Source organism: Bombina bombina, chromosome 1 (assembly GCF_027579735.1).
Source record: "Bombina bombina isolate aBomBom1 chromosome 1, aBomBom1.pri, whole genome shotgun sequence".
Lineage (NCBI taxonomy): Eukaryota > Metazoa > Chordata > Amphibia > Anura > Bombinatoridae > Bombina > Bombina bombina.
This window is the reverse complement of record NC_069499.1, coordinates 189,765,894-189,780,559: the sequence shown is the minus strand read 5'-3', so window position 1 is coordinate 189,780,559 and position 14,666 is coordinate 189,765,894.

The window sequence follows — 14,666 nt, the reverse complement described above, 5'->3', positions numbered from 1 at the left end:
TTTTTCTGCCTTCTGATTCTACTCTGTTTTTTCCCATTTGGTTTTGACCTTGGATCTGCCTGACTAAGTTTTTGGACATTGATTTTGCTACCTAGTTTCCTGTATGGTCTGAATCCTGGCTTGCCGACTTCGCCTTGACCAATCCAGTCCTTATCTAGTATTGAGTTTCCTAGGATTAATCTTTGTGCTATTGACCCAAAGATATTTCTTCACTTGATAACGGCATAACAAGACTACTGGCCAGGATTGGTTTGATAGAGAACTATCTCAAGGGGCTAACAAAAACTTAATGCAGAAAATCAAAATAAAATAATCCCCTGAGTTTAACTAACCCTTCAATGCAGTCTAGCCTCAACCTACATTCATCTAACCTCTCCAAGACAAATAACCATAGCTGATATCTTCTTAATACACCCTGCACCTAATGTAACAGCACTGTCCCAAACTCCCAATGCAATTAACCCCAACACAGCTGTTCCAAAACCCTTAAATAGCCCTAACTATGTCTAAAACCATTAACTAGATCTCACCCTTAGGCATTAGTACTGCAATATTAGATGGATTTCTGTAAATACTTAATGAAACTATAAGTCTGCAATAATATTACCATCATCTCTTTTCAAGGCTCTATCATATTAGAACAAAATAGACACAATAAATAGCACTTATCCACAGTGCTAGAATGGAGATACAGTAATATTAATATCAATAGTTATTTAACAATACAAATTAATAAAAGAGAAGAAGGGCTTTAAATGTAGAGGTATTTTATTAATAGGTTTATATGTAAGTTCTGCTATTTCTGTCTAGTAGGTTTTTAAGAATCCTCTGTGCTCATAATGTTAAACTGGCAATCACAAGGAACATTGCAAATTAGCCGAAATAAAAAGTAATGTTATATTTCATGTAATGTGCACTGTTTAATTATAAAAAAATTCCTAGGGAAGATCATTTGAATTGAGAGCTTGTTTGAAAACACATTTCAGCTGTGCCTAATAAAGCTAAATTATTTTTATTTTATTTGCAGTTATTATAAATAGCTAAATAGAAGACAGACATATAACTATCAAATGACAGGAAACTTGATGATATACCAACGTGTTGTAGTCATAACTTTCATTCTTATAAAAAAAGTATTTTTTAATAGATATCAGAACTTTTCCCGAGGTACTAAACTTTAGTAGGTTGTATAAGGGTTTAAAGTACCAGATTTTTGTTATTGGTTCAAATCCCTTTTAGAAATATGTATGTTGCAGCCCATGTGTTTATGGGAATTATTATTAGAAGATTTTAAAGGGATAGTAAACCTCCACATTTTCTTTTATGATTCAGATAGAACATACAATTTTAAACAACTTTCCAATTTAATTCTATTATCAAATTTTCTTCATTCTCTTGTTATCCATTGCTGAAGGAACAGCATTGCACTACTGACAGGAAGCTGATAATATTTAGCCAATCACAAGAGACAAATGTGTGCAGGCACCAATTAGCAGCAGCTCCCACTAGTGTATGATATGTGCATATTCATTTTTTAACAAGGGATACTAAAAGAACGAAGCACATTTGAAAATAGAAGTGAATTTAAAAGTGTCTTAAAATGACATGCTCTATCTGAATCATGCAAGATTCATTTTGACTTTCCTATCCCTTTAATATCAAAAAAGGATTTAATTATTGGAAATGATTAAGAGTACAGCCAAGGATGAGCCAACAAGTCAGGAATAACTTTATAGGCTTTAATACGGTAACATTTGCAAGTGTCACATAAACTGTCTGTTAGCACAGGCAGTCAGGCAGATATTGGCAAACAGGTGCTATATGCATGTTATGTCCAACGTGCCCATAGTACAAAGCCCCAAAACTAGATTTCCAAAATCCAGACTTTTTCATTAATATTTTTTAAAAATATATTTATTATAAATTACCATTTTTCCCTGCCAATAAGTCACTATCTTCTCATTTTGCATATCTGATTTTTTTTTAATGCAAATTATAGTTAAAGGGACACTGAACCCAATTTTTTTCTTTCATGATTCAAAGAGATTGTGAAATTTTAAGCAACTTTCTAATTTACATCTATTATCAAAGTTTCTTCATTCTCTTGGTATCTTTATTTGAAATGCAAGAATGTAAGTTTAGATGCCGGCCCATTTTTGGTGAACAACCTGGGTTGTTCTTGCTGATTGGTGGATAAATTCATCCACCAATAAAAAAGTGCTGTCCAGAGTTCTGAATTTAAAAGAAGCTTAGATGCCTTCTTTTTCAAATAAAGATAGCAAGAGAACAAAGAAAAATTGATAATAGGAGAAAATGAGAAAGTTGCTTAAAATTGAATGCTCTATCTGAATCACAAAAGAAAAAAATTGGGTTCAGTGTCCCTTTAATACAATAACTATTACCGTTCTGATTGCATAACTGTACTAGTTTTCTGATAGTACTATGCATACAAAAGCATTAAGGGTTGCAGGTATAAGCTGTATTATGTCATGTAAATACTGAATACATTACATAAGATAATATTGTTTACACTTGGTCCCATCCACTCTTTAAAGGGAAATTAAACACTTTGAGATGGTAATATAAAATGATAAATTGTATATAATAAAACAACTCTGCAATATACTTTTATTATTTACTTTGTATATAGGGCCAGATTACAAGAGGCACGCTATTTAGCGCTTTCGCTTGAGTGTAAACTTTGTTAGAATTTTTTTGCGGGTAGCATTCGTATTATAAGTTGAAAGAAAAATGTTTGAGTGATCAAAACTCGCCATGTGCTAATCAAAGGACTGTGGTACTGCAACTCACGTATTCTCCCCATAGAAGTCAATGGAGTGTGCAGAAGAAAAAATCCTAACACCTATTGCTTGCGCACTAACCTGGTAGGATTAATGAATATTTCACATTCCAATGTTCTTCCCTTACAGAACAATGTTATTTTTATTGAAAATACATATTTCTAATATATATATATATATATATATATATATATATATATATATATATATATATATATATATATATATATATATATATATATATATATATATATATTATATATATATATATATATATATATATATATATATATCTGTATATCTATTCCTAAAGATATATCGGTATAGATATCTATTTTACATTAACATTATCACATATATGTATAGAAATATATATTTAATAATAAAAATAATAAAAAATAATAAAAAATTCTATGTGAAGAACTAGGAATGGAAAATATGCTAGTTATTAAATATAAAATATAAAAAAATATTAATAATAATTAAAAATTATTATACATAATGTAATATATATATGTATATATATATATTCAATTTTTTACAGTATGTATAATATATTTTAATAATTATTATACATATTTTTATTTAATAATCCAATAACATGCATTGAGGTTAGCAATTCTTCATGTGTGCTTACCCAACACTGCGTTAGACCTAAATAGCAAAACGCAATACGCATGTTTTACATTCCTATGTTCTTCACATAGATTTTTTTATTTTTTATTATTAAATATATATTTCTATATATATGTGTTAATGTAATATATATATATATATATATATATATATATATTTATCTATATGAATAGATATACAGGTAGGAGGTATATACAAATATATATAGAAATATGTATTTACAATAAAAATTACATTATCCTGTAAGTGAAGAACATTGGAATGTAAAATATGTACAGTATATATATATACAGTAAACCACATAAATACATATGTACACACATCTATACACACACACATATATATCTACACACACATTTATATATACTTACACATATTGAGACATATGTATGTATATATATGTGTGTGTGTGTGTGTGTGTGTGTGTATACTAGGCGATAAGCCTGCCCAGAGCGCAGTCTATTTTTTTTAAAATACAAACCCAAAAGCTAATATTAAAAAAATATATAAAATGTAGAATTACAGAAAAAAATAAACAACTCTATCCAAAATAAAAAAATTAAACCTAAACTAATACCCATATAAAAATAAAAAATCCCGCCAAAATAAAAACACCCCCTAATCTAATACTAGACTACAAATAGCCCTTAAAAGGGCTTTTGCAGGGCATTGCCCTAAGTTAAACAGCTTTTTTACCTAGCAAAATTACCAATTACCTCCTAACAGTAAAAACCCCCCACCCAACCAACCCCCCAAAATAAAAATAAAAAGTCTACAAAAACCTAAGCTATCCATTTGGGCATTTGTATGGGCATTGCCCATAAAAGGGCATTCAGCTCTTTTACTGCCCTTAAAATGCCAATCAGCTCTTTTACAGCCCCAAAAAACATAATCTAAAAAAAAAATCCACCCCAAAAAATAAAAAAAGCAAAAAAGCCTAAGACTAAGCCCCAAATAGGTACTCACGGTTCTTGAAGTCCGGCGGTGAAGGTCTTCTTCTCCATCATCTTCTATCTTTATCTTCCCAGATGCGCGAATCCGGAGTGGTGGTGCAATGTTATGTCTGTTTGTTTAAGTGTTCACTTAGATACACTCAATGTTACAGGATTTTCTATATACAAGCAGGATATGAGTTTGCAGGAAAATGTTATTTGTAACAGAGGGGTTAACACGAAATAGCTTATGTTAGGTTAACCTATCTGTGATTGATATGTGCCAAAAGATAGTTTAGATGACAGACACGGAAGTCTGCATGAAACTTGGAAGGCAGGTTATGTAACAGGATCTTACAGCAGTACATTTAGTTATGCATAAGAACTCAATATGTAGGAAAAATGAGAGACACAGTAGCAGTAGTAATTAGGCACTTGAGTAAGGTTGAATACGACCTGTTAGTATGCTTTTGTAGTTGGCAGAAGTCCAAGCGTTAGTTGCGGCAGTTTGCGGCTTGCAGCGTGTGAGTGAGAGAAGAGGTTCCTGCACCTGGCGGTAGCTGATGACGTGGCTGGTTAGCAGCCGAAGATCTTAGAGGATTGAGATGCGTGCTGAGAAACAGTTAGGAGGCGTAAGACGATTCCGCTCTGAGACGCTGCTGAGAACAGGAGGAGCCGGATTGGCTCAGGATTCACACACCCACAGGTGAGTGATTCAATAATCCAGCGTAGAAGAGTGGAAAAGGTATGCCTTAAATAGGCTTGTGTGTTAATTAAAGGGCCAGTGGAACACAGGGAAAAAGAGGATCTGACAGGTGGTCCTCGGCGGCAGTCCTCAGTGGGGTGGAGGTTCCTCTTCATCCGATCTCCATCGTACACTAAAAATTGAATGGAAGGTACCGCATTCAAATTGGGGTACCTTGCATTCCTATTGGCTGAAATTTTGAAATCAGCCAATAAGATTTCAGTAGCTCTCACCCTATTGGCTGATTTCAAATTTTCAGCCAATAGGAATGCAAGGTACCCCAATAAAAATGGGGTACCTTGCATTTAATCTTCAGTGTGCGGCGGATGATTGCATGAAGAGGAGCCTCTAGGCCGCTGAGGACCCCCACCACTGAAGACCGCCGCTGAGGACAGCTACTGAGAACAGCCGCTGAGGATCTGCGCATTGGGGAAGCCAGCTTCGCGCCGCCTTCGCTCCTGATGAAGATAGAAGACGATGGGGCCGCCTGGAAGAAGACATTCTCCGCCAGACTTCAGGAGCGGTGAGTACCTATTTGGGGCTTAGTTTTAGACTTTTTTTTTTATTTTGTGAGGTGTTTTTTTTAGATTTCGTTTTTTGGGGCTGTAAAAGAGCTGAATGCCCTTTTAAGGGCAATGCCCATACAAATGCCCCTTTAGGGGCAATGGGTAGTTAAGGTTTTTTTAGTGTTAGGTTTTTTTATTTTGGGGGGTTTAGTGGGTGATTTTGGGGGGTTTAGTGGGTGTTTTTTTTTTTTTACTCTTTGGGGGGGCTTAGTTTTTTTTACATGTAAAAGAGCTGTTTAACTTAGGGCACTGCCCTACAAAAGGCCTTTTTAAGGGCTATTGGTAGTTTAGTTTAGATTAGGGGGTGTGTGTTTTTTGGTGGGCCTTTTTATTTTCATAGGGATTAGGTTTAATTTTGTTTATTTTTTTATGTAATTTTAGACTTTTTATTTTTTTGTAATTTTAGATGACTTTTTTTGTAATTTAATGTTAGGTTTTATTTTTAAATTGTTTTTAGGATTTTTTATTTTAATTGTAACTTAGTATTTTTTTTATTTTATGTAATGTTGTTAATTTAGGGGGTTTGGGGGCTTAGTAATTAAATTAGTTATTTGCATTGTGGGGGGTTGGCGGTTTAGGAGTTAATAGGTTAATTAGGTTTATTGCGATGTGGGGGTTTGGCGGTTTAGGGGTTAATAGGTTAATTAGGTTTATTGCGATGTGGGGGTTGGCGGTTTAGGGGTTAATAGGTTAATTAGATTTATTGTGATGTGTGGGGTTGGCGGTTTAGTGGTTAGCAGGTTAATTAGGTTTATTGTGATGTGGGGGGTTGGCGGTTTAGGGGTTAATATTTTACTTATGTTGTTTGTGTTTAATTTGCGGATTAGGGGTTAATTACTTTATTATTTTGCGATTTTGAGGTTGGCGGTTTAGGTGTTTGTTAATACTTTGTGCAGGCGGTTAGTTTTTTTTGTGTTATACTTCGTGCGGGCGGCTAGTTTTATTTATTATTTCGTGCGGGCGGTTTCATGTTTTTTCATTAATATTTTGTTTGGGTGGTTGCGTGTTTTTTTTCTTAATGTTTCGTTTGCCTACGCTGCATCCAGGTGGATACAGAAAATGTCAGGTGGATTCTGAAAATGGCAGGGTGGTGAAAGAATCCAGATGGATTCTTTTGGCTGCGTGCGCAGCCAACATTCCTTTGAGGATGCGTGCGCAACTGACGAGGGCAACGGACGCGTTACAAATGCGATTATAGTATGTATGTATATATATATATATATATATATACCGTATATATAGCGTGTCATACACATTTAACCCATATAACTTTTTTTACAATTTCTATGAATATGTTTTATTAGATAGTGTTTATATTAGTGTAACTGCAATTTTAAATGTATTTATGTTGTGTTTAGTGTAACTTTTTTTAACGCACTATCCTTTACGCAAGGGTTTCAGTCGTGTTAACCCAATGAGCGTAAAATTTGATTGCTCTCTCGCAATTCCGTTTATGTTCAACTTGTAATACTCATGCTATTTCAGACACACAAAAACCCAATATTACTTGTGTGTAACAGTTAGAGCGCCACTTGTAATTTAGCCTATAATTGACAAGAGGGAGGAGTTATGGATAATATGGGAGCCCTAGATAAGCTATTAAGAATCTAGAGTTAGGTAGCACACAGTTAAGGGGGTAACGGGATCTGGCGCTCACTTGAAGAGTTGGGGGCTGCTTTGGAATTCATTCAGGGGTGTTAATGATTGGGCGAGATCCCAATTTGTCATTTTTTCCCCCTCGACTGATTGCTTCCACCCGTCACCATTACTACAACAAAGGAATAGAAATAAGTACAATGAACTTTTGCTAAGGGACATAGTATATTTCCAGGAAGCCTAACCCTGTGGATTTGAAGTTGGTGGTAGTACCAATATGCAAAGTGGACATCAGATCTTATAGATATAGATAGATAATTTTAAAGTGACATTCTAGTGCAAAAAACAATTTGTTAGAGCATGTATTATTTTATTTTGTTTGCACTATTAAGGCTCCAACCCCTTATGTTTATTGATCTTTGCAAAGGGGTTAAATACATAATTAAAGTCCCACTCAGGAGCTGCAGTGAACTGCTGTCCCCGAACAAAAGAAAAGAAAAGCCAATCAGCAGCGACAGTTGCATGACCCTGCCAATCAATGGCTGTATTCAGCTTAGCAGCAGCTGCAATGCCTGCGGCTCCAAGCAGGACTTTAACAAATTAGAACATGATATTTTTGCACTAGAATGTATGTATATATATAAACCACTTCTCTGTCAACTTGCTTGTTAGAGGCAGAGAGAGCTTGCAGATAATACATACATTCAAATAACATAAAGTGCAAGATTACATATGCGGCGCAGGCTTCAGCACAACTGCTGAAACCCGCGTCGCCCTTAATTTCACCTTGCACATCGGGGAATCACATATACGGCGCCGTCAGTTCATAAACTTCCGTAAGTCCAATAAACTAGTGATGTCCAGAAATGTGAGTAAATACACATTTCTGGAGTCGCCAGTGACTTACGGCACTTTAGAAACTGCCGGCGCATAAAAAAAAACCCACAAAAAAGTTAAATATCCCGTAAAAAGTCTAACGTGCCTTCCAAAAATAAACCCGACATGTCAAAACCCTTATATCCGCAACCCCCCCACAACGCAACTAATAATAAAAGTATTAACCCCTAAACCGCCATTCACCCACATCACAAATCTAATACATTTATTAACCCCTAATCCGCCAAACCCCCACAACGCAATAAACCTAATAAATCTATTAACCCCTAAACTGCCAACCTCCCACAACGCAATTAACCTAATAAATCTAATAATTCCTAAACCGCCAACCCCCCACAACGCAAATAACTAATACAATTACTAAGCCCCCTAACCTAACACCCCCTAAATTAACACCAATTACCTAAAATTTTAAAATACTAAATTACAATTAAAGTAAACAAACGAACATTACTTTAAAAATAAAAAAACTAAGTTTAAAGAAATCTAAAATTACAAAAAATAAAAAAGTCTAACTTTACAGAAAATAATAAACCAAATTATAAAAAAAACAACTAATCCCTATGAAAATAAAAAAGCCCCCCCCCAAATAAAAACACCCCCTAATCTAAACTAAACTACCAATAACCCTTAAAAGGACCTTTTGTTGGGCATTGTCCTAAGTTAAACAGCTCTTTTACATGTAAAAAAATACTAATTCCCCCCAACAGTAAAAAAAAACCCACCCACCAAACCCCCCAAAATAAAAAAAACTAACACTAAAAAATCCTAAACTGCCCATTGTCCTTAAAAAGGCATTCAGCTCTTTTACAGTGCCCATGAAAGGACCAGTCAACACAGTAGATTTCCATAATCAACAAATGCAAGATAACAAGACAATGCAATAGCACTTAGTCTGAACTTTAAATGAATAGTAGATTCTGACAATCTGACAAAAAAAATATTTCCACTCCCCCTGTACCATGTGACAGCCATCAGCCAATTACAAATGCATACACGTACAATGTGACAGCCATCAGCCAATCACAAATACATATATGCTTATTCTGTGAATTCATGCACATGCTCAGTAGGAGCTGGTGACTCAAAAAGTTTAAATATAAAAAGACTGTGCACATTTTGTTAATGGAAATACATTTGAAAGATGTTTAGCATTGCATGTTCTACCTGAACAATGAAAGTTTAATTTTGACTTGAGTGTCCCTTTAAAAGCCATAATCTAAAAAATAAAAAAACAAAAAACAAAAAAACCCCTAAGTCTAACCCCTAAATAGGTACTCACCGTTCCTGAAGTCCGACGGAGAAGGTCTTCTTCCAGACGATGGTGAAGTCTTCTTGGAGGCGGCGACATCTTCTTCCAGCACAGCAACCGCTTCCATCTTCATCCAGGACAGTGTCTTATAAATTGGGGAGATAGATGTGTAGCCATGAGTGTAGAGATTACATAATTGATAAATCCCATTTTTGTCTCTAGGAAAATCCCTTGAATTAACCAACTCAGTGACATAATGTTTTGCCTGGAGATAGGCAAAATGATATGTTTGCAGTAGCGTATAGACCATTTGAAGGTGTGCAAATGTACAGATGGTTTTCCCATTTCCCTCTAGCAGCCTAGACACCCTATCAATTCCCAGAGTCTTCCAGGTCTTAAACGTCTGTGTAGTCATTCCTGGCACAAAGTTGGGATTCCCCTGTAGAGGAATGTATTTAGTGATTTCGTGGTTACATTTCAATCTGCTGCACAGCTTCCTCCATGCCCGAAGAGGCTGCTGAAGAAGGGGATAATGTGCCAGTAGTTTATTTTGTCAGCTTTTAAGTGTGGTAATGTGGCCAGTGACCATGGTTGAATCACATGCTGTTCTAACTCAGGAATCGTAAAGTGGCTTTCTCCAGTCATCCAGTCAAGTAAAAAATATTTCACCTGTGTTGACCAGCAGTATAATTCCACATTTGGGACAGCCATACCCCCCGAGTCAATTGTGCTCATCATTTTTATTAGCCCAAATGAAAGAAAAGAAGAGAGATTTCCAGAAAGCCAGGTCTGCTATATGTATGAGTATTGGCAACATCTGCATAATATAGAGTAGCTTAGGGAAGAGTACCATCTTAATGAGTCCCATCCTGCCTGAAATGGATAGTGGTAATTTTGCCCAGTGGTTTGTAAGATCTAAAGCAACTCTCTTAAGTGGTGTGTAGTTGGCACCATACCACTCTGCCGGGTTTCGTGAAAGTTTAATTCCCAAGTATTTAAAGGTATTCCCCGCTAGTTTGAAACCATAGTGGAGGTCAGGGATTTCATTAGCATGTGACAACAATATCAGCTCTGTCTTATCTGTGTTAACCTTGTATCCTGAAATGTGGCTAAACTCTGTAATAATATCCATTAATAATGAGACGTTCAGTCTGGGGTCTTGGATGCATAGCACCATGTCATCTGCGAAAAGCGACAGATGAAGGGTTTTATCCCCTATTCTGAGGCCTTTGGTGGTTTGACAAATTTTCACTGTGAGGGGCTCTAATGCAAGATCAAAGAAGAGGGGTGACAGCAGGCACCCCTGCCTCGTTCCTCTACCTAAGAGAAATGGATGAGATGGTATCCCATTCACCAGTATCGCCGCCTGTGGGGCAGAGTATATTGTTTTCAGTGCTATAGAAAAGTCTCCTATGATCCTGAATCGTTCTAGAGTATAAAACAGATGGCTCCAGAGGACCTTATCAAAGGCCTTCTCCGTGTCCACCAGTAAAGCGCATGCTTCCTTTGACTGTGCTACGTGGTGTTTACCTGCTTCCTCCCAATAATGTGTTAACAGAAACTGTAGTGTGCGCACATTAACCACCGATAACCTACCTTTCACAAATCCCGTCTGGCTAGGGTGTATAAGCTCCGGGAGTAAGGTCGCCAGCCTATCAGCTAGGATCTTCATGAACAGTTTATAATCCAAATTAATTAGCGAAATCGGGTGATAAGTTTCAGGGGCCAATTGATCTCTGTCTGTTATAAGAATTAGACTGATGTTTGCTTCTGTAAATCTCCGGGGTAAACTGTCCTCCCCCCACAAAATGTAATTTAACACCGAAGACAGTGGACTAGCCACTTCTTGCTGGAGTATTTTATAATACAGGAAGACCATCTGGTCCAGAGGCCTTCTCCAGAGGGAGCCCTCCTATGGCAGAGAGTATTTCCTTCAGGGAAATGTTAGCGTTCAATGATTGTCGCTGAGAATCTGATAAAGAGGGTAAGGGGAGGGCCTCCCAGAACCTGTCTCTAACTGTTGGGTCTGTTTCCTGTGTGGTGTAGGATATCTGCCAAATGCCAGTATCTCTGTCCAGTTCTTGTGTCCAGCTCCTGAGCCCAAACCCTGCAGTGGGTCCTGCCAAGCATCTGTGTCCTGTTCCTGTCTCGGCCTCCAGTGGGTATTTCTGTCTCGTCCTTAGAGTGGGCATCTCCTGTCTCGGCCCTAGAGTGTGCACCTCTTCCTAGCCCCGGCGTGGGCCATGCTCCAACTCAGCCTGGTGCTTTTGTCCAACTCAGCCAAGGTTTACAGACTGTAGGGTGAAATCCCTGTTTCCAGTTTCCAGTTCCAGTACAATAAACTTGCTTGCTTGTCTGTTACTCAATCATGCCTAAAAGGGTTAATTCTATAATGAAGCACATACCTTTGTCTAATTTCAGTACTCTAGACAGTCCTAAGCCTGTAAACACCTCACATAAGCTCCTTAACCTTGAACCCACTCAGCCGAGTGTGACAATTTCCACTTCTTAGCCAATACTGTGCTAGCCATACGACATAATGCCAATCAGCTAGTTAGGCTATTGGCTAAAAAATGGAAACGTCACTTCATAGAAAAAATAGCATTTTCCCATGAGCGGCCAGTGGGCAAATAAAGATACTTTCAGCATGAAGATTTTTATACTTCATGAATGAAAGTCCCCTTTATTTATAGCACTGGTAAATCCTAGCATTTCAAAACTTTATCACTTTAAGCTTACACTATGGGGCATATGTATCAAGCTCCGAGTACGATCGGGTTGATTGACACCCCCCCTGCTGGCGGCCCATTGGCCGCGAGTCAGCAGGGGGCGGCGTTGCACCAGCAGCTCTTGTGAGCTGCTGGTGCAATGCTGAATACGGCAAGCGTATTGCTCGCCGTATTCAGCGAAATCTGGCGGACCTGATCCCCACTGTCAGATCAGGTCCGCCAGACTTTGATAACTAGAGGCCTATATGTGAATATGGGCAGACTTCATGGACCTATGGTTCTTATCCGCCATAAAAACCTATGATTTATTGCTTAATGCATGAAAGGACGGCTAACAATTATCTTAGTTACTGTACAAAAAGAACACTTTGTTTTGCTAGCAGTCTGTTAGGAGTTTTATTTACTGAGTTTTAGCAAAGCCAGTTTTTTGTTTTAGTGTTTGCAGAATACTGCCAAATTGCTGTAATATCTGCAATGTGGTACAAGAGCTAACAATCTGTTTTACTTTGTGTAGAGTGAATTGTTCATTTGCAATATTGTTTGGCTTTGTAACATTCTTATGTTTTCAGGAATGTTTTAGGATTTTCTTATTCCAGTGCCGACAGTGTGAGGTCAGAGCCTGGGGCTGAATGGTGTCCTGTTACACACCTGTGTACGAATTACCTGTAGCTGTTTGTAAAGTTTTACAGGGTCATTAGGAAAATTACAAGGAGAAGCTGACATTGTTTATGTCTATAGAAATCTTTGGTTCATAAAAATTATAGATGTTTGCAATATGTTTACAATAATCAATGGCTAGCCAGTAAATTGTGCATCCTTATTTTTATAGGTGTATTTATGCCTGGGAACACAAGGGTAGAAAATAGACACCAACATGTCAGACCTCATTTCCTTACTATAAATATGGTGCGCACATACCTAATTTCCTTACCATAAATATGGTGCACACAGACCTAATTTCCTTGCCCAAGATATAGTGCGCACAGCCCTCATTTCCATACCATAAATATGGTGCACACAGACCTCATTTCCATACCATAAATATGGTGCACACAGATCTCATTTCCTTACCATAAATATGGTGTGCACAGACCTAATTTCCTTATCATAAATATAGTGCGCAAAGACCTCATTTCTTTATCATAAAAATGTTGCGCACAGACCTCAATTCCTTACCATAAATATAATGCACACAGACCTAATTTCCTTACCATAAATATAGTGCACACACACCTCATTTCCCTATCATATAAATTTTGTGCACAGACCTCATTTCCTTACCATAAATATGGTGCTTACCCGATACGTGCAAATTTAGTTTGCGCTTAAGCATTTACTTTCAACTTCACACACGAATTCCAGCGCAACGGGTGTCATGCAGTTATGTCGACGAGATACACTAATACACATCATCAGCCCACGCCGGGCTTAATTAAGACAAAGTAGGCTGCAATCCTATTCACGCCAAAGGGGCGCACAACACGCAATCCACGAGGGCCACAACATAAAAAAATTAAAGCATTTATTAACACACGGCCCTGTCTAAACCTTACCCTTATAAGGATGAAGACCCTACAACCTCTTCATGTGCTCTATAGAAGAGCTATGCACTCCGCTTAACATCGGGAACATGTAACACAGATCTGTAGCACCCCCATAACGGACAATCTCTCTAACCCCTTCTAACGCTACATATTCACCCTGATGGCAATACTTGGGAACATTAACTCTGCACATTCAGGAATGAAAATAGAGCTAGCTATCTACTGAAAAAGATCCCTTATTAACACAGCCTGTGAATACTTCTGTGAGGGGACAGAGAGAAACACATACCTAATCTAAATACAAGTGAGGGGAATTAATTCTCTAAAGCCATATTAAGCCGAGCTAAAGGGATACTCCATTTTCTCTTTGTGAGAGATGCAAATACCCCCCTATTAATTCAACTCATACAAGTGTAGAGGATATATAACAGCAGAGAACAGTCAGAATTGGAGCACAACTACTATACGTTAGCTACAAAAAGGCAGTGAAAACTGTAGAACATGTCTGCTAGAAAACCAGCTAAAGGGTACAAATCAAGCAAACCACCCACAGTAAGCTCCTTTTTCAGACCCCATAAACAGAGTAAATCTATAGAACAAATAGAAATGGATGATGAAGTGGATCCAGGCCCAGAAAATGAATTGACCACCAAAGAAGAAGACCAAACGACAGCAACAAAGGCAAATCTACGCTCCCTTGTTTCAAAACAATTCCAATTTTGAAAAGCTGTGGGAAAAGATAGACTCTGTGCACACAGCAGTAACCTCAAGCCTTACCGAGATCAGATCAGATATTGCGGACCTAGGAGGCAGACTTGAAACATTGGAAGAACATAGAGATGCTATTACGGAAGATCTGACCACAGTTTCCCAGACTCTTTCACTGCAACAACAATCTTTCTCATAATTGCAAAATAAAGTGGAAGACCTGGAGAACAGGAGTAGTAGAAACAATATCAGACTTAAAG